General features: G+C 41.3%; 1 protein-coding gene across 1 annotated transcript in view; it reads right to left on the reverse strand.

Moving 5' to 3' along the window:
- The window catches only part of PAG1 (phosphoprotein membrane anchor with glycosphingolipid microdomains 1), a 61,753-nt gene extending 55,663 nt beyond the window's left edge, over positions 1-6,090 (reverse strand). The window contains exon 1 of the mRNA XM_019453349.2: positions 6,001-6,090. The gene's annotated coding sequence lies outside the window, so the exon portion shown is untranslated. The remainder of the gene's footprint in view (positions 1-6,000) is intronic.
- Positions 6,091-26,020: the final 19,930 nt, after the last annotated feature.

Raw genomic sequence — 26,020 nt, forward strand, 5'->3', positions numbered from 1 at the left:
GATAAGTATATAAGAATTTTGACCAGATGTTTGAAGCTGATAATATAACATTGATACTTCTTATGCCTATTGTCTCACTAATCAGCTATCTGGTGTGTGTGTGTATATATATACATATATATACATATATATACATATATACATACATATATATACGTATATATATGTATATATGTACATATATACATACATATATATACATATATACATAGACATATATAAATAAACAATACATGACTGTATTAATTAAACCTGCATTGGAAACTTGCAGAATTTGAGTGAGCATATTTGTTCATCTGACTGTCATCAGTGGCTTTCTATGCTCTTAGAGGTCCTCCAACAGTTTTGTTTTCTTTAAAAATATTTACATAATCACGCTATTTACTAATACTTTTTAAAAAGAGTCCTTGGACTTGAACCTTTACCACCCTAACAGTGTAAAATCCCTGGGACACCTTTGAATCCCAAAGATCTTCTGAAGAGGCTGTAGGGAAACCCTGATCCAGGCTACGACAAAGGGTAAGAAGTTGGACATGAGTGGGGGACAAGGGGATGAGCGTCCTCAAAACTGAATGGAAGTAATGACAGCGTACAAGGGAGGCCACACAAATGGGCTCTGCTGTATACACCGTGCACCCCAGCACAGCAATCCAGACCTTGGCCTCCCACCACACAGCCCTCCAGAGGAGGGCCTCAGGGACTCAGGGACTCAGCCCTCCAGAGTCCAGAGAAATGAGACCCAGACACCTTCACATATAGCAAAGCAGAGCTGGTCTACAATGTGTAATGATTTAATAAATGAGGACGATGTATCCACAGCTACCTATGAAGCACATTTATAGATGGCCCAAATCTCTTTGGGACCAGCCTGTCACAGAGCCAAAATTTCTATCTAAAAGAGTAAAAGGCCACAAAATATAAACATCATGAGAAAAATTTGGTCTCAGAACTAGGAATAGTTGTTTCTTCAGGAAAAAATGTGTTTTTAGCTTAGGACCCTATTAATCACAAGGCTATGATTCTAGTTTTCTCTTCAGACTGTTCATCAGAAAGCATTGAACAAAACTTGGTTCTTTCATATTAACCATGAAAGATTTCACAGAATTCATTCTGCATACTAACCTCCCTCCTTCCTCTGTGTTTCCTACATTATATTCCCTGTGCCTCATTTTACCTTCACCTGTTTTTAATCCACTCTGTCTTAATGTGTTATATATTGTGCCTTATTCTTACAAACCCTTCTGGAGCAAGCTAGGATATAAACAAACAGTTGCCAGCTTTTCATAAAGATGAAAAGAGCTTAGAGATAATCCAGTTCTATCCTCCATATTTTACGGATGAGAAATCTGAAGTTCTAAGGTTGCAATGATTATTGGTTTAAAGATGAGCTGGAATTTAGGGATCCCAAATGTAGCTGACTGATCTTTCCTCAATACCTGATTACCTTCTATGACACATCTGTTGTCTCTCCTTTTCTTTTCTTTTTTCTTTTCTCCTTTTCTTAAGGCAGCACTGCCCAAGGGGTGCTGGTAGACATTTCTCCCCATCGGTGGGAATAAAAAATTTAGGAAATTCTGCATTCTACATCTTGCTCTGGAGAGTCCCAAGAAAATTCTGAGAAACCTGCAGTAAGTACATCGATTTAATTTCGTTTAACCCACGTCTCTCAAACATCTGATCGTAAATAAAACGTTTTTTCTTTTCTCTTTCAGGAGCAGCAGTAGGGAGCTGAACCTATTAACATCTCTCTTTGGGAAGTGCTGGGTTAAGTAAGACAAGACCGACCTCCCAAAGCCAGCTGTCTAAATCCTCACGACGGGTGAGAGGAGAGTGGTCAAACATCCAACTGACTGACATATCAGCTTGAATAGCGGCGTCTCTCAATGTTGGCAAGTCCAACACTGCTGGCCTCACGGCTGGAGCACATCCCACCCAGTGAAAGAGGTGCGGAGGCAGAGGGACAGTGGCCGCCCTTGGCTTCCTCCTACTGTTGCTGGGGGGCCCTATGCAGGCGTGCTGCGGAGTCCAGCTCACCCTGACAGCCGTGGGATGCAGTGGCTGGAATCCCAGGTTTACCACACAGCATTAACCTGTACCCACTCTGAATTCTAGAAGGACAGAAATCAAAAATGCTTCTCCTGGGGCGCCTGGGTGGCTCGGTCGGTTGAGCGTCCGACTTTGGCTCAGGTCATGATCTCGCGGTTCGTGGGTTCGAGCCCCACATCAGGCTCCGTGCTGACAGCTCGGAGTGTGGAGCCTACTTCTGATTCTGTGTTTCCCTCTCTCTCTCCTCCTCCCCTCCTTGCACTCTGTCTCTCTCTCTCTCTCTCTCTCAAAAATAAAAATAAACATAAAAAAACATTTTTTTAAAATGCTTCTTCCACCAATGTAAATAAACGCCAAGAGACAAGGGGTGCACAGTTTGAAAACCAACAATGTAACACATCATGTGCACTTCCATGGGGGTGGCATGTGTGTTTACAGATCCCCAAGGGACATGGCTTCGAAGCAAGCTCTGTCGTTGGTACATGTACAGGAGGTACCTGTGATTGGGCGCATGGAGCCCTAACACACTCTGGCACAGACAGCCCCAGTGCACATGCCATCTTCCTTACCACCTGCGGAATCATGGATAAGTCACCCACACTCTGTGCGCTTCAGTTTCGTCTTCAGTAAAACGGGAATAATATTAATGGTAGCAGTAGTGGGAGAGTCAAGTGGATTAAATGAATTAGTATCTGCAAAGTGCTTAGACCACTGCCTGTCTCATAGTAAGAGCAGTTTAAGTGTTTGTTAAATAAAATAGTTAAGCATTACTAAGCATTTACTCCAATTTCCCTCTATTGGTATGGGTTTCCTTTTGCAACAGACAAAGATGAGCTGTCACTGGTGAAACAAGACCCTTGCAACTCCTCATTTTAAGACAGGGATAGTCCTTGTCTCCTAGTTACAAGCCTATGAATGAAGCCAGACCAGGCGATTCTGCCTCTAGAGGTGCACACACTGACTTAGCTGCCTGGGAGCTCCCAGTGCTTTCCGGCAGGCCGTGGCCGCATGCTCTGGAGAGCCAGTTGTCACTGGTGCATGCTAATGATCAGGCCTCCAGTGCAGCGGTTACCGGGGATTCCAGCAGAATAGGAACAAGAAGGCAGGATGGGAGCCGGGGCCACCAGGGCACAGAAGCGCTAGCAATTCCTGCAAACTGTCTTCTGAGGCCCGCGGGTTGTCTTCCCCAGGCAGCGTCTCCAAGGAGCCGTTGCGGGGACAGGAGGGACTGGCTGCACCTCGGCCTTACCTCCCTGGGTAGCCCTTCACTGGGTTGTTAAAAATAATAAAATAAAAATGACTTTAAGAACGGACAATATAAATGTACCCATATACTGAAGCAATGAACGGAAACAGTCCTGGTTAATTGTTCTTGGTTCCTTTGGTATTTACTTGAAAATATCATCATATAAATATATTTTGTATATTTTTAAAAGGTTATACAAACACATCTTTGAAAAGATTGCCAAACACACTTTAAAAGACTGAGAAATTTAAAAATTAAGCAGATAATGAACCTGAATGTGTCATAAGTAGCAGAGTAAAAGATCTGCTTTCGGTATTTAAGGCCGACCCTTATATAGGTTACATAAAAAGCCGAGAAGGGTTTGCAATAATCTAATGACTGAGTGTATTGCGACATTATCACAACTATAATTTTAGAAATGTCATAGTTTACATGATATAGTCCTTATAAAAACATGCAGAGAGTTCTTACAAATATAAGCCAAGACTGGGGAATATGATAAATCTCTCTTGGAGCATAAGGACGAGGGGCCCTTGAACTTGGCTGGGAATGGCCCCAGCACACCTGCTCTTGGAGCTCTCCTGGTCTGGCTCATGTGCTCTGTCTGGGAACATAGGAGCCTGCAGCCTGACAACATCTTTTTCTGCTCTAGTAAGAAACACACAAGCACACATATGAAGTCCCTGGACACCAGAGGCTGTTGGGGACCATCGCACCACACAGTTCCTGTGCTGGGGGGGGGGGGGGAGGGGGCAAGTGGGGTGAACATAGAACCTTAAGAAGAAGAAACACTGGGCCTCAGTCTTGCTTTGCTTTCTGCCGTTTCAGTTTCCAAGGCAGGGTTTGCACACTGCTTTGCACTTTCACTTCTACAGTTGTTAACTTTAAAGTTCTGAACATTTGGGGCATGGCACCCTCTCACAGAGTCCCTAGCAGTGTACTTCTTGCCTCAAAGCGTATCTTTTAATGGGTCTTTTTTCTCTTACCTCAGGCAGCCCACACCTGCTTCTGTGAAATCATCAGATGATGCACACAGGTTATTTTTCATTTACACTGACATGAATACAAATGCACAGGGAACAATCTCAAAGCAGGTCTGGTGTGTTCATAAACTTTCATGATTGCAATTCTTGTTACTACAGTATTTTAGATAGGCACACTGCTATCTTGAGCCTTTTTAATGTAATACATGCATAATGTAAGGTAAGGGAAACTATCACTTAAAGGAAACTATTTCCCCAAATTGTGACTTGCATCTACAATGAGAAACTACTGAAATATATATATTATATTATATTATATTATATTATATTATATTATATATATATATATATATATATTTTTTTTTTTTTACAAAACCTCTAAGCTAATCTGTTGCTCAGGATTTTGAGATTCTCCACTGCTCTGCTATTTTCCCATTCTGTATGCACAGCACAGATTCCTGCCAAGCCTATTACAGTGAACAAACAATGTCTTCTCTGTCAGAACAGACAATGAATAGTATCAAAAAATTCTCCTCTAATGTACAGCCTCCATTTCCCCCACTCAGCCCCTTCAGAAAAGAACCACCAGGATGAGGACTGATGAGGAAAACATTACTCGCTCCTTGCCATCTGAAATTGCATTCTCACAAGCTAAGGACTAAGTAACGTCAGCCATTTATTAACTGCTAAACAGAGAAAGCTGACAAGTTTATTTTCTTTTAAATTGGATCGTATATTTTTGCATTTCTGTGGGTTGTGTACATGGGTATCTTTATCAGGAAGGAAGGAGGTGTTTTATCAGATGTAATTTCAGGGCTCAGCAAAAACAGCTTTTGGCTAAAGACTGAGCAGCAACAGGGGAACTTCATAGAAATGACACAGCGATTTGTGTTAAAATATTGGCAGCCAATTCATGAATGCTAAAGCTGACGGTGAATTCAGCTGCTTCTGTTAAGCCTTTATTCCCGCTAAGCTCATGATTCATAAAGAAAGCGCCTGGAGTTACTCCTCTGAAATGTACAGTATGATGCTGACAGACTCCTTTTGGGGGTCTCTCTCTCTTCTTCTCTCTCTCTCTCTCTCTCCCTTTCTCTCATTTTCATTTTCTCTCTCATACGTGTACCCCTCCCCCTCCCAAAAGAGGTATTAAAGATAGGATTTTCCCAACCAAGAACTTCATGAAGTATTTGTCACCAACCAACCACAGGCTCACTTAGTAGGTAAAAGGAGAGCATGGGTTTTCTTTAAAATCCTCCTCACATTTGTAAGTCTTCGTTGGTGTAAAATATTATGCTTCCGCTCCCTTTCCCTTTGTGACACGGGCACAGCATAAATGGTCTGGTAACCTCTAAGAAGAAGGATGCCACACGTTCCCCATAAAGGACAAAATGCTATTGTAATAACCAAACTACACAGCCTGTCGCTTTCATGAACACCAGAGAGAGATTAACACGAAGCAAAAAGTACAGCTTCCCCTTTCCTCCCTTCCTTCCCCCCACATTTGGAGCACAACTCCATGAGCTCCCGGTTCGGCCGCCATTCTCCCGGGAACACGGTTAGGAGACACTGCAGGGTGTCCCCACGGTCCTGCTTTCTTCTCTCCCTCCCTCTCGCCATGGCACTCTGAGTCTGTGTTAGGCTAAACAATCCAGCCTTTGTGCAGGACCCCCGCAATCTGCAAATCCCAATGACGGGCCCCCTTCTTGTTACAATGGGAATGTTTACCTTGGAGAAATGTTTGTCCAAATAAGTAGCCAATGTCCTGGCAATGTACTGCCTCTGAAATGTGCTGAGAGGCCTCTCTTCCTCCCCGACCTATAACCAAAGAGAAAGAAAGTTAGGGGGAAAAGGCAGATAGACATAGACTTTGAAAGACACCTGTCCAGTTTGCTGTACAAATGCTCGCAAATTTACGCCAAATGCTAAGTTTTTTCATTCCTTCCTGAGGAAAGCTAGCTGCGAGGTCGAGGAAAAAGTACAAACAGCAGTAAGTAAATAAAAAATGTTTTCTAATACTCAATGGCGAATCAAACACACATCAACTTATTGGTTCTTTCCATATTTCCCCTAATATTGTGATAAATAAATCTATGTGTTATTGTGGTTAATATTAAAATTCAGTTCCTGAATTTGGGATAAAAAGCGATTTATTTGAAGAGTATGTTTTTAAATAAAGTAAGCCATGATTTAACTATGAGAATGTCATATTAAAAGGAGCATTATGGGGGCGCCTGGGTGGCTCAGTCGGTTGAGAGTCCGACTTCAACTCAGGTCGCGATCTCACAGTTCATGAGTTCAAGCCCCGTGTCAGGCTCTGTGCTGACAGCTCGGAGCCTGGAGCCTGCTTTGGATTCTATGTCTCCCTCTCTCTCTGCCTCTTCCCCTGTTCATGCTCTCGCTCTCTCTCTCTCAAAAATAAATAAAATAAACGTTAAAAAAGTTTAAAAGGAGCATGATGGGTACGGTGTGAACTGTGTGGCCTGAATGACACGCAGAGCTCCTGATCCCAAATTGCTCCTTCGCCCATTCCACTGTGGGCGTGAGGGAGCTGTGCACAAACAGAGGGATGACAGGCAGGGATGCTTTCCCTCCATTTCCCTCCTGTTTCATGAGCACCCTTCATCCCATCCCACCCGTGGCTTTGCTCTAGTTTCGGTGCCCAGCCTTTCCTCCATCCCCCTTTCCTCTCCAGATCTCTTCCCGTCCCCTAACAAATATCCCCCGAACCGAACCTCTGTTTGATGGAAGACACCGCAGTAAGTGCAGTGTGTGTGTGGGGGGGGGAAGGCATGGAATGAATGAATGACCTCACACCCTAAGGGAGATATCCTAGCTGTTAACTAAGATTCAGAGCTTCTCAATGGTTTTAACAGAGATTCAATTCCTGATTTATAATATAAAAAGCTAAATAGAACATGAGCCTTCCAGATCTGCATGTAGTGATGTTCTATTATGAGGACCACATATGATCATCTTAAACTGTATGTTGCTTTCTCCCATAGCAGAGTCAGCAGATTATTTATATTATCTCAAGGTACATCTATTGTTTGCCTGACAGTTACTAAGTGAGAAGTGGCTGCCTTTTGTTTGCCGCTGCATTCAGCTATTATTATTTTCTTTTTTTTAGTAAGTCTAAAAAGACCAGAATAGGACACACAATCATGGGCTGTCTTCTTCCAACTTGACTCCAGGTCTTTCCACTGTCAATCATGCGAACTAAGAGAGGTCTGGGCGGTTTCACTGGGTGAGGGCTTGACAGACAAGAGCCTTTCCCAAACCACCTTTCACTCTTTCATTAGATTTTAAAACAAACCTCCTCCTGAAACCCTGCCATGCAGATATCTCTGGATGCGGATTCCAATTGTAAACACCTCCACTTCCGCATGTCATCATGGTTGGTCCCAGAGAACTCTCTGGGATTTGTTAAAAATAGAAGCAAGATTTGATTATCTAAATCAAATTGCTGCAGCAAAATAAATAAATAAAATGAGAAGAATATTCTTCTTAAAATGCCAAATCTTATTAATATGTATTAGAAATAATATTTTTGCATATGCTTTCTCTATTGCTAGATGGGAGTAAAGAGTCTAATTTGAAAATTGAGCACACAACTTGACAGTTATTTTAATAGCCTAAAAGTGGTGCATAATTTTGCACTTTCAGAATATGCATCTTGTGACTCAAAAATATTTCAAAGAAGCAAGGTAATCAGGACACGGTGGTACTGGAATAGGACAGACATACAGTTCAGTAGAAGAGAATTTACCATCCAGAAATAAACCCATATATCTATGGCCAATTAATGTTTGACCAGGGTGCCAAAATTGTTCAAATGGGGAAAAATACTCTTTTCAACAAAAATATCTGGGACAACTGGATAGCCATGTGCAAAACACCGAAGGTGCACCCTCAACTCAGAGCATATGAAAGTTAACTCAGAATGAATCAAATCTACATTTAAAAGCTAAAACAACAAAACTCTTACAAGAAAGCAGAGGGATAAATATCTTCATGAGCTAAGATTTGGCAGTGGAGTTCTATATATGACACAAAAAGCGAAAGCAACAAAAAATAGGTACATTATCAAAATTAAACACATTCATGCTTTAAAGGACACTATTAAGAAAATGAGCTGGGAGGGGCACCTGGGTGGCTCAGTTGGTTAAGTGTCCAACTTTGGCTTATGTCATGATCTTGCAGTCTGTGGGTTTGAGCCCTGCATCAGGCTCTGTGCTGACAGCTCAGAGCCTGGAGCCTGCTTCGGATTCTGTGTCTCCCTCTCTCTCTCCTCCCGTCCCCCTCTGTCTCCCTCTCTCAAAAATAAACATTAAAAAAAATTAAAAACAAAGTGAAGACAACCCCCCAAATGGGAAAAAATATGAGAAAATCATATCTGATAAAGGACTTTTGTCTAGAATATATAAAGGGGTGCCTGGGGTGGCTCGGTTGTGCGTCCGACTTTGGCTCAGGTCATGATCTTGTGGTTTGTGAGTTCGAGCTCCGCGTTGGGCTCTGTGCTGATAGCTTGGAGCCTGGAGCCTGTTTCAGATTCTGTGCCTCCCTCTCTCTCTGCCCCTCCCCGGCTTGTGCTCTGTTTCTCTCTGTCTCTCAAAAATGAATAAATGTAAAAAACATTTTTTTAGAATATATAAAGAACTTTTATAACTCAATAATAAAAAGACAACCCAACCAAAAATAGGCAAAAGATCTGAACAGACATTTCTCTGAAAATACATACAATGGCCAATGAGCACGTGAAAAGATGCTCAGCATTATTAGTTATCAAGGAAATCGAAACAAAAACCACAATGAGATGAGACAGCACTTCATCTCTAGTAGAATGGTGTTAATCAAAAAGTCTACATGGTAACAAGTGCTGGTGAGGATGTGGAGAAATCAGAACCCTCCGTACTGTGCTGATGGGAATGTAAAATGGTACAGCCATTTAAAACACAGCCTGGTTGTTCTTCCAAAAGTTAAACATAGGAGTTACCATGCGATCCAGTAATTCCACTCCTAGGAATATCCCAAGAGAAATGAAAACATATGTTCACACAAAAACTTGTATACAGATGTTCACAGTAGCAGCATGCATAATAGCCCCAAAGTGGAAATAATACAAATAGCCATCAACTGGTGAATAAACAAAGAAAATGGGTGTACCGATATAAAAGAATATTATGCTGCCAAAAAAAGTGGAATGAAGCACCAACATGTTACAATATGGATGAATCTTGAAAACATGGTAAGTGGAAAAAGTTAGTCACACAAAAAGCCCAATATTACATGACTCCGTTTACATGAAATGTTCAAAATGGTCAAATATATAGATAGAAAGTAGATTAGTGGTTGCTTAGGGCTGCAGGAGATGGGGATGATAGCTAAGGGGTGCAGAGTTTCTTTGTGAGGTAATGAAAACGATCTAAAATCGTGTGGTGGTTGTGCAGCTCTGTAAATGTACTGAACACCATTAAATTGTACACTCTAAATGGGTGAATTGTGCAGTGTGTGAATCATATCTCAATAAGGCTGCTACCAAAAATAAACTCCAAGAAATGTGAACATTAAAACATCAGTCATTTTCCAGGTCAATTTGAAAGAAATATGGCAAACCCAAGTGTAAATCTAGCTGGAATCCATAGGTTACTGCACGAAGCAGGATCACTGGGGTCCGCTGCCAACTATCATATTCTGAGACAACCTGAACATAATTCTGCGTGGATCAAGTGTCCCTTTTAGATTACCTTTCGTGTTCATGACTATCTGGAAGTGTGCACAGCAGTTAGTCACTGCACACGATGACAGATCCAATCAAATAGAAATCATATGCTTTCCATGTTGATTTCTTTTTCCACTGAATGGAGTTTTAGGACTTCTGAAATGAGGGATCTACTCAAACATGACCACCTGCCACTGCATATACTATGTCAGTGGAATGCCTAACTCAGCAATGTTTCTTCTATACCTATTGCACTGACAGAAGTTTTCATTAGGGCTGTGAGCAGGTTCTTAACATGGATGATGACATTCATAAGGCGGCTCAAACAAGTGAATTCTGATAATTCATGATGCATTTTGTCTGCTAACCTGAAGGCTTGTTCTAGCTAAAGTCACTCAGAAAAACTGACATAGAGTTCAATTTCTGGGCCACTGGGACCCTGCGGGTTGGGATATGCACCTGACAGATGGCTTGGCCCAACCCACAGCTGAGTTGAGGCATTGCTGAGAAGAGGTACAGGAAGAGGAATGTTCTTATTGTTTTGTTTTTTGTTTTTGTTTGTTAAAGTTACGCCCTTACAGTCCCTTCTAGGGAAAGAGTGATGACGCTGATAGCATATTCCCCTGCTATCTGGTAAATACAGGGACTTGGTAGCAGTGACTTGAGCAACCCAATTCCAAATTCACATCTGACTTTTAAAAACTATACTTGGAGGCAGGTAATCCGCTCACTGTGGGACTAGAATCATGAAGCTCAATTAGGGATTTTTAAATTTAAAAGAAATTTAAAGATGATCTACAAATCAACCCCACTTGATACTTGGACCCTTTTTACAATGTCTGTGACATTGTAGGTTATAAATACAATATCGAAAGGACTTGGTCAAACATAACAGTTAAACGTACTGAGCACAGAATGAATAACAGTGCCTAACATATAATAACTACTCTTTGAGTTGTGGTAGGGTCCCCTCCCTAAGGAAAGAAAAAACAAAACAAAACACAAACCTCAAGGCAACCTGGCCATACGCATACGTGACAACATCCCTCACGACCTTGTAACATGAGACCACTTAATCAGACTACATGTTTGTGTGTTACCATATATGGGAGACAAAGAAGTAGAAAACATATAGAAAGAAAAAAAAATTATGCCATGTGGCGTTCAGGGCTCAGTTCTTCAGGTACGAACCCAACTGAGCGGTGCCAGTACCAATAAAGTTGCTTTTTGGAAAGAAGTCTCGATGTCACCACTCTCTGTGTGAGAATCCTGCTACAGAGTGAATTAATTTAAAAAATTCAGAGTAGATTTGAAGATATTGCTATAATAAAGCTGCTCTCTCTCGCAGTCCCTGTGGACAAGGAAAGGAAGGAGTGGGATTGGGGATCACTCATGATTGGCGTGTGACCGCAGCAACCTATCACGCATGCAAACGCCACCCAAGTAAACACCATTTCTATCCACGTTGCAATGGAAACAAACTAATAAACAAAACTTAGATCTGCTAATTGAGCCTATGCCAGAATTCCTTCCCTAATGAAGGGCCCCCAGAAGGCATTCATTTCTGTCTCTGGGAAATGCTGTTAGATTTGGGCTGGGGTAAGGAAGGTTCTTTTTCACCCAGCGACTTAGTAGCCTCAACCTAGTTGGAGTCCTGGTTCTAACTTCTAGGGCCATACAGACCAAGTCCAATAATTTCCCTACATGGCAACCTTTCAATGCTCAAAGACACATATTTAAAGAAGTTCCTCTTCTCCTGCCCTTGAGCCTCCCTTTCTCCATTTTAGAGAATATAGTTCTGAGTACCAGCTACCCTAACTCAAAAGAGCACACAGGCTGTAAGAAGAAGGGAGCTAGGCCCTGGCCAGGCCTGCTCACAAGAACAGAGCAGGCTGAGAGCTTATTCCAGCTGTAAAGCCCAACTCAGGAGAGTGGCCAAGCACAATGTCCAATGGACAAGGTAGCCTTGATCTCCTTTAGGAAACAGTCCTTATGTGGGTTTTGGTAATGGTGCTAGGGGGATGCTTGGGGACCAGATATCATAAGGAGACAAAGCTGTCAACAGGGAGCAACAGGCTGGTGAACCCAGAACAGTGCCATTATCACCCTGGGGTCTAGTCACACCTGCAGAATCTGGCCACTGGGCACTGATTCAGGGTAAGAGCCACAATTCTTGAGAAGACCTCCTGGCAACATGAAGACAGACCATGGTACCCAACATAGACGGTCAGTCCCACACATTTAGATACATAGGAAGAGAAAGAGCTGAAACTTGCAAGGTCAAGGAGTGAGTATCATGGGAATCTGGAAGTCATTCCTGAGACACCAGATCCTACACCTGGGTGGCAATACAGGCCACTTGGAAAGCAACACTGGTCATCTCAGCGGTCAGCACTGGGGCAACACAATTGTCAGCATGGGAGCTTAAAATTCAACAAACAATTTAGCTAGTATGGAGCAAAACTGTATTGTGGGAAACGCATGGAAAAAACATGACTAGAGATGTGTTGCACTGCCCTGGGGGCTAGGTTTCAACATCTTTAGTACTTCCTGTTTCAGTGAGAACAAGCTCAGACTCGGGGAGGGCAAGATGATGCATGCAAGAGGAACAAGGAGAAGAAACAGGGGAGGCAGGAGGAGACATGCTGGGGGCCAACACTTTCACTTTTGAGTTGTTCTCTTGCAAGTGACCAACCTCAAAGGCAGTCTCTAAAAGAAGTAGCACTTTGTCACTGAAGAGTACAATAGGCTTATTCGTGTCAGTGCAGACACTATACTCTTATTTAGGAAAACCTGTGATCACAGGAGCTTTTTGCACCAGCTACACTGTACTATTGGGATATATGGATCTTATACTTGACTTAAACAAAATCTAAATTTCTTTCATATATGAGGATTCTAAGCCATACCTCTCCTACTGTCCTTCTGCAATTTCACTGGTGGTGGTGGTGGTGGTGGTGGTGAGGTGCTTACATCATCCCTGTGCCATTCCTGCCTCTTAGATCTGGATCACTGAGGTAAAGGTCAAGATGTCCTCGAATTCGGTTTCTCTACTTTGTTATTACATTAGCCATCTCTCCTAACTTTGGGCCAAGCATTGGTACAGTTTCACCCAAGTGAGGCTGAATGTTGACTAGGACAGGATTTGGTTCAAATACCAGAAAACTTTCTCTAAGGAGAGAGCAATTTATTAATCAGTTCCCTCTGGATATACATACCAAACTGGTTATTAATCTAGCTAATTAGACATACCCCTATTTGTCCAAATGATAAATGTTAGCAGTTTGATATACTTTGGGTACAGAAAACCACAAATATATCTATAAATTAATGCATATTTCTTATTAATCCATCTGAATTTTTTTTAAAAAAATTTTTAAATGTTTTATTTTATTTTTGAGAGACAGAGAGAGACAGCATGAGTGGGGGAGGAGCAGAGAGAGAGACACACACACACACACACACACACACACACACACACAGAATCTGAAGCAGGCTCCAGGCTCTGAGCTGTCAGCACACAGCCCGACGCGGGGCTCAAACCCACAAACTGTGGGATCATGACCTGAACCCAAGTCAGATGTCTAACCGACTGAGCCACCCAGGTGCCCCAATCCATCTGAATTCTATGATAAATTAGTAAATCATCAATAGAATAGAGATCAATCTCAAAGCACAGACACTTGCTTCCATGAAAATGTCAATATCCAGTCCTTCACAATAATCATGCAAGAAAATAATACCGAATATGCTCAATGGTTAGAGCAATTAAAAGGGTAGCTAAAGCCAATGTATATGGGTTATGATGTCCTGAACAATACTGGAAAACCATAATTTACCATGGAAGCTTCTTCCTCTCTCATCCAAGGATTCTCGATTCCCTCACTGCACTTCTCCCCTTGCTAAGCTCCCTTGCGTTTTCCAGCAATTTTTTTCTTGCCAGCTCTCCCAGCTGTGTCTCCGGTCTCTTCCACCCCCCAGCTGCTTTAGCTTACACTTCCAGCTTTCCCGGGATTTTCTGTGTTAACAGTTCTGGTTTTCATGCCATCTGATGTCTCCTGCCTCATTTCTCACACGTTCTAACAGCTGAAATCTTTCATGTATGTGAAGCAACAGTCCATTAAGAAAAGAGTGTTTTCAGGGAGTTAATTTTCTTTACTGAGAACAGAAAAATGGGAGAGGCAAGAAAGGAAAGTTCAGAGGTGCCAAAGAGAGGCTACTATGAAGATAAGATGAAAGCAAAAAAAGAAAAAAAAATCAAAAATTTTTTAGGCCTCAGAAAGATGTACATATGACACTGGGATAATAATTCCTTCTGAAAATCCTCTTAAATGGTGTGGTTTAATAAAAATAATCCTCTTCCCAAGAAGAACATATTTTTCTTGAATTCTGGGGAACTGATGATAAAAATCCTTAAACACGTATCCTCATACTATCTACAATATACAGAACCCAGGTAAGCACACATACAGTTATAATACACACACCGAGTTATTAACAAATGACATTGTATTAGCAAAAACCTTCTTTTCATAAGAACATTACCTGGAAAGAGGTCTAAAATGACACTATTTCCCATAAGCCTTATCTGTAAGCATGCATCCTAAGCCAGGCTTGGATTTGAATTCCTTGCCGTTTCAATATTAACAGAGAAAAAAACAAAATGACCAAAGTGCTCAACAGGAAAAAAAAATTCTTTCTTCCTGGCAAAAAATCAAATAGTTTACAATATGCAAATTTAATGTATTTAAAGAAAGGTGCATGCTTCTCAGACATCTGAACATAAAGCAAGGTAGCACAAACACTAACAATAAAAAGATTAGCTTTGGGAACTTAAATGCTGCTTTGGTGAGCAGAAAATACATAAATTGACTCCTCTACTTACTAGTTAGTGAATTGGTAGTAAAATAAATAAAGACATCTTCCTTTAGGCAGTGTAAATAAGCATGGAATAATAAACAGGGCAATTAAAGAAGTCAGCCATTCATTCATTCATTCATTCATTCATTCTTATTCACCTTTCAGCGTTATTTTCCTGCTAAAAACAAAAAGTAAACACTACTCCAGTCCCTTCCACTCTGTTTTATCTGAGAATCTGCCTTTTGCACTGGAACTTAAGCTGCCATTCATAGAGCCTAGAGCTTTGGCTTGTCTTTGCCTCATGATGGGTACCTGACTGCGTACCCGCTTGGCACACTTCACTGTCTATCACAGAGCCTCAGATCGGCCTTCAGACATTTCCTGGTGAGGGGTAATTTCTGTTCTATCTAGTCTTGGGATCATCCAAGAGATAGTGGAGTTGGAGGATCACTGATCACCAAGCCTTCCCAGACGTTGTTTGAAGGGGTGGGTACGTACGGGGTGAGGGAAGAGGGCATAGGCAAGGAAGACTTCCCCTTCCCCAGGAAGCCGAGGAAGGTGTGGGATCAAACACTAACTTGAGCTTTGCCCAGGAATGCTTTTGAGAAATCCCAAAATTCACAGAAATCCACTTCCTGTTAGAAGTCCTGGCTGCAGAGTAAGTTCAGGATAGAAAGAGCCATTCCGCCTTTTATTAAGGTTCTGCAGAACTGGCTGTATTATTTATGCTGGCCTGAGGTGATGGCTCTGCCTGTGGAGTCAAGAAGGGGGATACATCTAAGCTCTGGTTGTCCTCCTGGCAGCTTTCCACATTATTAAAGATTGCTGTCTGTAAAGTGTCTTACAGGACACTTTTAAAGGAATGCACTTTAAAGGAATGCATAAGGGTGTGTGGTGGGGGCAGGTGGGTTAGCATTTTGCAGATGGATCCTATAGGACCCAGTAATTCACAGTGCCCCCTTCTTTCTGTATAATATATATATATATATATATATATATATACACACACATGTATATTACAGACTATAAGTCTATATCCACCTCTCCCTGTATACATGTACATAAATAGAATATATATTTTCTATATATGCAGAGGGAGTATACACACTCAGACACATTTGACTTCACTCTGAGACTTTCAACACTGCCTATAGATAGCACGCCAGAACTGTGTCACTGGTATACTCATGTGGCCATTCTCTTACAAACTGAGGTAGGTTTTATGAGATGCTATCGTATGTATGACATTTCAATCTTTTCTCTGATGGAAAACAACTACTAAATGACCAAAGTTGACCTTTCAAGAAATTCTGAGACACTTAGTGAGATGTAATGCTCAGTATCCCAGAGAAAGTCAAGGAGATTCATTTGAATGGAAATGATGTGTGACCTAATCATGTATGCTTAAGCACACTAGCAAGAGCCTTGCGACTGTCAATGCTCTATTATGATTTGTGAACATGGTGCGTTTAGAAGAACTGAAGGCATCATGATGGTCTCTGATCTACTAAGCTGCATCTTCTCTGCGGGGTGGCTATACTTGGAATACTGGACTTTGCATGTGTAAGCATGACCATGTGCTGCCTTTTTAGCCTGTTATGGGTTGAAATGTCGTTCCCAAAGGTCAGCCCCCAGAAGGGCTGAAGTCCTAATCCCCAATACCTCAGTATGTAACCTCATCTGGAAATGTGATCATTACAGATGTAATTAGTTGAAGTCATAATGGAGAAGGGTGGACCCCTGATCTAATGTGATCAGTGTCCTCATAAAAGGGGGAGACTTGGATACAGAGAAATGTATACAGGGAGAATGCTCTGTGAAGACAGGAGGTTCGCAGCCACAGTCCAGGGACGTACCAGCAGCTTAAAAAGAGGTGTGGAACAGACAGAACCTTTTCCTGCGCTTTCAGAAGGAGAATGCCCTGCTGACACTGTGATCTTATATTTATAGCCTCCAGAACTGTGAGATAATCCACCCAGTCTGTGGTACTTTATTATGGCAACCCTAGGAAACCAATACAGAGCCAGGGCATGGAAAAAATGGTCAAGTTCTCTAATATGGAGTCCTGACTTAAATGCACAGAGGTGAGGGTGAGCAAGGCAGTGGTCATTACTCTGCATTTCTCATATCAAGAAGGTTTACACATCAGCCCAGCTGCTATACCAGAACTATTTCTTAATTATATAAATTCAAGTGAACATTGAAGTAACAGGGATGTTCACATAACTCGTGATACAATCTCAAAGAGGGAATCTGTATTTTTAAATGCTGTTTTCAGAAATAGATGAAGGGAACAGTCACCGAAACAATATGAAGTAGAATTAAAGAGAAAACTTTCAATATTTTTTTTAATTGTGAGGAACATTTTGAAGGGGCTCCTTAAGAATCTGGACTGATCAAAACTCCTAAGGTATTTTTGACTTCATTGGGACGTATTATATTTAGACTGATATGACAGATCATTTACTTTTTCTTTGACTCCTGCCCTTGCTTAATTTATGCTTTTCTTTGTCGTTGAAAAGTCCCTCAAAATTCATGCTTAAAAGCCTGCTCTGGTTCCCCGTCCAGTGTTCTACTGTGTAGCACCTGTGCCTATTTCAGAATTGGATTAATATAATTTTAGAGTTAAAAGCAAACCCACAATATTTCGGCCCAACTAATTTTGGCAATAAGAAAACCAATGCCCAGCTGTGATGACACAGCTCTTTAGGGTCTGAGCCATGAACAGAACCCAGGTCCCTTTTCGTTCATTACCTTTCTGTAGTGGTGCCCTCATCATGTCTTATGTGTCGAACACATGTCTACCTGTGTTGTGTTCTCCCTAATCAGCTGATTTGGCTTCAGGGACGGTGTCTCTTTTTGTTTGTCTAGAAATCTCATCCAAAGACTCTGCTACACTGCCATATCCAGAACAGGCATACCAAAATGCCTGTTTAAATATGTATTATTTATGATCTAGCTAAGTTTCTGTAATAAGATACTAGCAATGGAGAGTTCATGACTGCCCTTTAGCATATTGTTATTTTAAGTCTCTTCAATTTACTTAATATCTAGAACATATGTCCACTAACCTGCCTTGTATAACTAATTGGCATTATGTACAACCCAGGTTTTATTTTCTTTATTGTTTTGATTTCCAGACCAATGGCATTTTAAGTGAGACGTGAAATATGGGCTCTGCTACCGTGGCCCTTTGTCTGTCTGGTCAAAGAAGGAACATAAACCCATCTAATTGATCAAGTAGAAGGGAAAAGGAAGAGGGAAGAAAAAAATGAGAGAAAAAGAGAAGAAAAAAAACCCCCAGGGTTTCAAGACTGTGAACTCCTTGGAACAAAGACACAATCTCTATTATAGTTGATAAAAATCACCAGGAAACAAATGTTCCAGGAGGTTGTATCTTAGCATATAACACAGAGAGAGCTAAGAGCAATTTCCATATCAATCTGCCCAAATGGAAAAACTGGTGTCACCTATAAGCCTAGAAAGAAACAAATATGTCCCCTGAACCTAACTGTGAGAGCCAGAAGCAAGAAATACAGAAGCAGCTTCCTCATGGCAGAATTGCATTTTTTTTTTTTTTTTTTTTTGGTCTGCCATCAACAGGTATTACCATGGTAACTATCCTGTAGTTAAGAAGTAGTAGAGGTAAGAAAATCTATACAAAACCACCATACAGGAAAAAATAAGAAAAATGTGCTGTAGCAAAACTAACCTCAGACCTAAAAGAATGAGCAACAAGAGACTTTCTTGGCCATTTGTCAGATCTTTATGTTGTTTGAAAGGGATGCTGCAGGGGGAGGGAGGGTCTCAGCCCAGGAGCATATTCCTTGGAGGAAGCAGGGAACTCTCAGCGGGGACCGTTGTGGCTCGCGATTTTATTTCAGGTGCTAATCTATACGCCCATTCCCATGTGCACATTGTAGCTTTCTGAAGATGCTGTGGGTAAGGTTACAGCTGAGAAGTGTTGTGTCTGGAAACTGCTAAAAACTGAACATCTATCAGTGAATGACTTCCTTACTGTACTTCTAACTCCTGCAGGGAGTATATTTAGTGACATTTTCTCTGCTTTAGCCTTCAGAGAGAGAAGCTGGGTTTGCATGCTATGAATTTCTTCATATGAACAAATATAACCAATACCTGTAAAGCCGGTGTCAGGAAATCCCTCAGAGCCTGGCTAAAGCAGAACCCCATAGCTACAATCGTTCCTTCATTGCTCATGGCTTCTGATAACACCCTCTCTATGTTTAGCATCATGAACGAGGAGACAACTATTTCTGAAATTAAATTCTACATTTTTATTTTGTAAGCTATTGTTGGTTCGCCCCCCTCAAAGGGCACAATCTATCCCCTTTTATGTCAAGATTTTTGTTGTTCAAATGACCACTCCACTCAATAAGTGACATGAATTAATATACTCTGCTAACTTCTATGATTCTTCCAAGTTAGGACAGCTGACAAAACAAGTTTTTGAAGGGTAATGTCTGAAAGGTTTAGCTTGAGAGACAAATCAGTGTGGTATTAAGGATATTCTGCTAAGCCAGGCAGACATCAAACTGTCGTACACAAGAGACAGCTGAGATGTGAGCAGATAAGGCTCTGAGACCTAACTACCTCTCTTGCCTGTTTGTGAGACTCGGTATCCCCTTTCATAAAGAGGTGTAAGCACTCCCTCCTTCAAAGGGTTGATATGAGGCTCACATAAAATAATGCGACGAAAGCGTTTTGTTCATAAACAGTAAATAAGAGCGGATGTTGGAAATACTATTGTCCCTTGTTTTTCAAGCTTTCTGCAGTGTTAATATTACTTATCACATTTTTGATGCTAAGTAGACCACAAAATTTTCACATAATGTTCTTGGAAGAAGATCTCTTTCCTTATCATTCTTAGGAGGTGCTTATCTGATTTGGATGTCCCAGTTTTCTATTAGTTCCTTTTCTTTTACCTTTGTTTTCAGTCTGGCAGATTTGTATCACAGGCACGGGTGTGTGTGTGTGTGTGTGTGTGTGTGTGTGTGTGTGTGTGCGCGCGCGCGCGCAAAGGAAGAAGGGGTAAAGGAGGAAGACAGAAAAGAGGGAAAAGCGAGAGGAACGCATGAGTTAAAGGGGGAAAGTTTTCCTTTCCATTCCACAGATAGGCACCCATCTCCACTAGTCTGTTCTTTTATCTGCAATTGGTAAGTGGCTAGCACTAAGTTACTGGTGGCCTAATACACTCTTCAGGAGAAGCAGTTCTGGGGATGACACTAATTTCTGCAACCAACTCTCAGCTCATGGTGCTCTGCTTCTCCATTCTCATGGTGAAGGGCTTTGCCAACTGTAGCTGAAGATGAAGAAATCCTATTTCTCAAACTGTAACACGTACATCTTTTTAATGGTAAGATACACCTTCTATCTTTTTTGTTTGCTTCTTTTATTAAAAAATAAAACAGCTCTCTCTCTTTAAAACGTTGCCCCTTTGCTTCTGAGGGGTTTTGAATTCTCGCCTCCCCATTATCCCTTCCATTTATCTCCTGCTTTCCCTGTTCCTTCCGTCCTGCTGTTCAGCACATTCACCTACTGACCAAGTCTCATGGGTTCTACCTCCTTGAATGTTTGTTACAGTAAATTTTCAGTTGTTATAATACCTGCGTATTGAAAAGGTTCACAGAATACAAAAAAAAAAAAAAAACCTACTATGAAAAATGAAAAGTTCCTTTTTACCTTATTGCCCTAATCCCATTTCCTATCCTACAGGTAAGCACACTTAGAATTGAGTAAAACACTTAAAAAAGCCTGGAAAGATATAAAAATCTAAAGTTTTTTTTCTTTCTTTGCTACATATTTGGTAACATAAAGCATCCCTACAGTAGGCATTTTTCAACAGTTTCATTGTACTCATTTGCTGTATGTTAGAGAACTTCTCATTCTAGCACATATGGAGTTATCTCATTAAAAAAATTTTTTTTTAAACGTTTATTCATTTTTGAGAGAGAGAGAAAGCATGAGCAGGGGAGGGGCAGAGATAGAAAAGAGACACAGAATGCAAAGCAGGTTCCACGCTCTGGGCTGTCAGCACAGAGCCCGATGTGGGGCTTGAACCCACAAACCATGAGATCATGACCTGAGCCAAAGTCAGACACTTAACCGACTGAGCCACTCAGGCACCCCTAGAGTTATCTCATTTCTTTTAATACCTACAGAGCATTCAATGGTATGGAGATACTATATTGGGGCATTTCCATGCCAATGGATATTTACATTGTTTTTGGTATTCCTCAATTAGAAACAATGTTATATGATTGCTCTTGCCTATATATCTCTGGTTGTGAGTGAGGATATTGATAGGACAGATTCACAGACATGGAATTGATGGGTCAAAGGGCATGTGTACTTTTCATTTCATTCTCCCTCTCCTCACTGACCTAAAGCCAATGTTGTATTAATATACTGTCTATGAGGCTGTAAAAAAGAATGTACTTCTCTGTTTTCTTGGGTTTTACCACCAATCAGATTAATTTATCTTAATACCTTCTGGCATTCTTGGGTATCTTTGTCTGCTAATGGTATATCTGCCTGGCTTTCCAGTGCTGCTGTGGATTTGTTGGTGTCTCTCTCTCTCTCTCTTTTTTCAATTTGATGAGAGAAGAATAAAGTAACACCTTATTTACTTGATCAGACATCCAAGATCCATAAGACTTCTTGCCTGGACAAGGTCAACAGGTTCCTAACTCTTCTTGACTCCTTTATATTTATCCTCCACAGCTGACCAAGTGACTTACTAAAATGCAAATATAGTCACTTAATTTCTTTGCTTAAATTCCTTCAGTAACACACTAATGCTTGGTGGGCATTACAGTTTGCATTTTCTCTCCTAAGAAATGGATGTTGATGTCTTAATCTCCAGTACCCCAGAATGTGACCTCATTTGGAAATAGAGTCTTTATAGAGGTAATCAAGTTAAAATGAGGTCGTATCCAATATGACTTACAAAAAGAGGAAATTTGGACACAGAGACAGACATGCATGGAGTGAAGATAAAGTGAAGAAGCACAGGAAATGCATCATGTGACGACAGAGGCAGAGAGTAGAATCAGGCTGACCCAAGTCAAAGACTGTCTGGGGATACCAGAACTAGAACTAGCAAGGAAAGGTCTTTCCCCTACAGAATTCAGTAGGAGTGTGAACCTGCTGACACCTTGATTTGGAATTTCAGCCTCCAGAAATGTGCGATAATGAATTTCTGTTGTTCCAAGCCACCCAGTTTGTACTACTTTGTAATAGCAGCCATAGGAAACTAATGCAGAGGGCCAAGTTCAACCTCCTAGATACCTCACATAGCACCTCTCATGCAGTGTGGCTCACTGCCTCCGTATCTTCCTTCCAAACCTTCCTGTGAACAACACCCTACTGCCTTATGTCTCACGTGAAAAGATGCTTCCTACCTCCTTGACTCTGAACCTCCTTGCTTCCGAACACACTGGTCCCTCTACCCAAATGCCGTTCTTCATGCCTGCATGCACTGCTAATGTGCCTCAGCTGATCTCCCAGGGCCACCTCCTTCAGGAACTGTTTTGGACATCCCCCTTCTCTGCCAGGCTTCCCAGGCATATCTGACTGTCCCGTGAGTCCCCTCTGTGCTGTATTCAGAGCATCTGGACATTATTTTGTAGCTGTTGTTTACACACATCCATCTCCCTCTTCTCTGCTGTGAGCTCCTTGAGGGGAGACCCATTACCTTAGCAGCAAAGTCCCTACATAAAGAATGTCCAAAATGGTATTTTTCTCGGTAAACAGTGCACAGTGCCATGACTACAGCAATTTATCATAGACTTTATCTTATTAAACATGTCTTGTGGAAAGAGTGGAGGTTGACTGCAAATCTGATGCACACAACAGATAATGACCGAGGAGTACTTTCCCACATATGAATATGTGACTGCGTTCGGGCTTGCCATTATTTTTTATGAGATTCATTCTTTTAATCTGTCACACTTAGAAACTTGAGATGATTTCTTCCTTCATTAGAGTCTTCATTAGAAACAGAAAGTATATCATTGCTTGCCTAGGGCTGGGGCGGGGGGGGGGGGGAGTGCCGAAGATGGGGACATTGTGTGACAGTGAAGGAACGAGGGGTTTCCTTTTGGAGTTATAAGAATGCTTTGAAGTTGACTATGATGATGTTGCAAAACTCTGTGAATATACTGAAAGCCACTAAACTGTATAGTTTATTTTTTATTTTTTAAAATGTTTATTTTGAGAGAGAGAGAGAGAGAGGGAGGGGCAGAGAAAGAGGGAGAGAGAAGCCCAAGCAGGCTCCCCGTTGTCAGCACAGAGCCCGACATGGGGCTCAAACTCACGAACCGTGAGATATGACCTGAGCCAAAATCAAGAGTCGGACGCTTAACCGACTGAGCCACCCAGGTGCCCCTAAACTGTATAGTTTAAATGAGTGAATTGTAGTACATGCGAATTATAACTATTTAAACACATTTAAAAAAAAAAAAAAAGCATGATACATTTAATTCAATCCAGTCTGCAAGAACTGTAGTCAAAACAAGTTAACTCTTTAGTTGCCAAACATCTGCATAGATAAATTAAATCTTCTGCACTAATTCAAGAGAAAACAAACAAAAACCATATCCTGTGAATTTTACAACATCCTAAAGAAATCACGACAGACACCGGGACGTATCATACCAGGCCCGCACACTCTGACCATCCTGTTGCCAACATACAGCAACTTCATTAGGCCTCGGAACTTCTTCTTTCCCTCTGTATCATATTAGAGATATACTTAGTTCAATAAATACAAGAACAAGGAAGGAACCAAAATGATGAATGATAGCCAAGAAGGGAATTACTCAAATCTACCAAGTTTTAGATAATGGAGGGGAAATCAGTTATGTGTTGAATCCAATGACCTCTGTACTAAATCAAGACGGTAACATTTGTCAGGATGTCAGGCAAAAGAACACAGTATCTTCAACACTTGCCAAACTGTTCAATATTTTCTGAATAGACAAGGCAAAGAATGACAAAAGCAGACATCTTGGCACTTACTCATATACTCTTTGTATTTACCACCTATGATGCAAATGCCAGTCACATTTCCCCAATGAAATTTCAAATTCTAGAAGACAGAGAAGGTATGGGGGGCCTGGGTGGCTCAGTCGGTTGGGCGTCCGACTTCGGATCAGGTCATCATCTCATGGTTTGTGGGTTCAAGCCCCACATCGGGCTCTGTGCTGACAACTCAGAGCCTGGAGCCTGCTTTGGATTGTGTCTCCCTCTCTCTCTGCCCCTCCCTAACTCACGCTCTCTCTCTCTTTTTTTTCCTCTTTCTCAAAAATAAATAGTAAACATTAAAAGGCAGAGAAGGTAGCTAATGAGCATTCTCTGCTCTCACCATTCCATCCCCAGAGCATTCAGCAAAGAGTTAACAATTGCTTTATGGGGCACAGGATACAGCCATCTTAGAATCTCATTGTACTAAAGGGATTTTTTTTTTCCTTTTTAGTAACTAACACTGTTTTGGAGCAAATGTGATTTACTACATGGAATAAAAAATCTATGTAATAAATGACTCCATAATTGATTGTTACTGTTTTGAGGCCCCATTTCTAAGGACTTTATTTGGGAGAAACGTAGGCTATAAAAAAGCCTTCAAGATCAATAGGTTGTTGGCTCATGAACGTATCTGAGCATGACTCAATGAGCAGGATTCCACTGGGTCCACCCAGATTGACATACTCTACAAGTTCAGCTTTGAAAACTACCTCAGAACTAAATCTATTTTAGAGAGCACTTTTAATGTAACCACAGAGATGTGCATCATGGAAAGGGAGGGAATAATTACGCTCTGCAGCATGTCCTTATATAGGTCACATACTCCAAAAATGATACTCTTTGCTATTGAAATCTGATGATTAGTTACCAAGTTCAAGACCTATCTGGAAAACATACAGGTACACGTAATCAGCGAAGATAAGTTATAGAGAGAACCATGCAAATATATGAATACCCCAAAACATTCCCAGAGTTCAATGCAATAAAAAAAAAAACACCTCTCACACACATTCACAAAGAGATACTCAAGTGTGCCACTTCTGAAGGCTCCTCAGTTCCTATGGAGGGACTTCCCAGCCCTCTGTAACCTCCCTTCCACACAATCACCTTCCCTGTGCCTCTGCTGATACCATTCACGCCAGGAATTTTCTCTCCCCTTCTCTCCTGGCCACTTAGTTCCAAGTACTGAAGGTCCTTCTTTTGTCCTTAGATTCTGCTCCTTCTGTCTTTTCCTTCTGTCCTTAGATTCTGCTCAGCTCATTTGGCATCAAGTATTATCTTACCTGTCCTATATCGGGAGTGAATCCTTTCTCTACACAGTTCTAGTAGATAACACTCTGGGTTTTTCCTGGGTCTTTCTAATGGGTGACTGGAGAAAGCACGAATGAGGTATCCTAGGCTCAGCAACTCCTTTCATCCTCTAGGGAGTGGGGCTGACCTCTGGGAAGATGTGTTTTCCTCTGATCTTCACGCCATAGTTTGAAGCCCGCAGAAAGCCCTGTCCCTGCCAGTGTGGCCTGCACTTACTTCTGAGTTTTGGTATCAGCACAACAAAAAACCCTGCACTCCAACCTGAGCTTTACTAGTAACAAAAGTGATATTTAAGTCTTACCTGCCAATTATTTAACCCTATCTCTTATTTTTTTCAGAACTTGGAAGGGTCTGAGAGGTTTCACTATTGTGGTTTTTATCAAAGACTCCAGCTGCATTCATATACATGAGAGTGTGTGCGTGTGCATGTGTATAGATACAGATAGCTTAAAAAATGGATGTGAGGTTGTGTACCATGTCCCTGCCTGGACATAATTTTGCGTCATGTCTCGTAAGTCTTTGCCACCCAGGGCTTCACCACAATGCCCAGGGTATAGTAGAAATAAGCTCAGATGGGGTTAATACGAATACATCATCCAATTTATATAGAAGATTAAAAGCAAAACTTAGGACTACAAATACCTGTGAGTCTAGCTAATGGTTATGACTTTATTAACGCATTTTTGGTATCACTTAGCAGTGTTAGCATAAAGTTAATACAGGCAATTAATAAATGCTAAACACTGTGATCCTGCAGAGTAAATTTAACAGCACACAGAGCAAAAAGAGAGAATAAAATATAAGGCATAT

Source organism: Panthera pardus, unplaced genomic scaffold, assembly GCF_024362965.1.
Source record: "Panthera pardus isolate Hobbes unplaced genomic scaffold, ASM2436296v1 HiC_scaffold_7, whole genome shotgun sequence".
NCBI classification, from domain to species: Eukaryota; Metazoa; Chordata; class Mammalia; order Carnivora; family Felidae; genus Panthera; species Panthera pardus.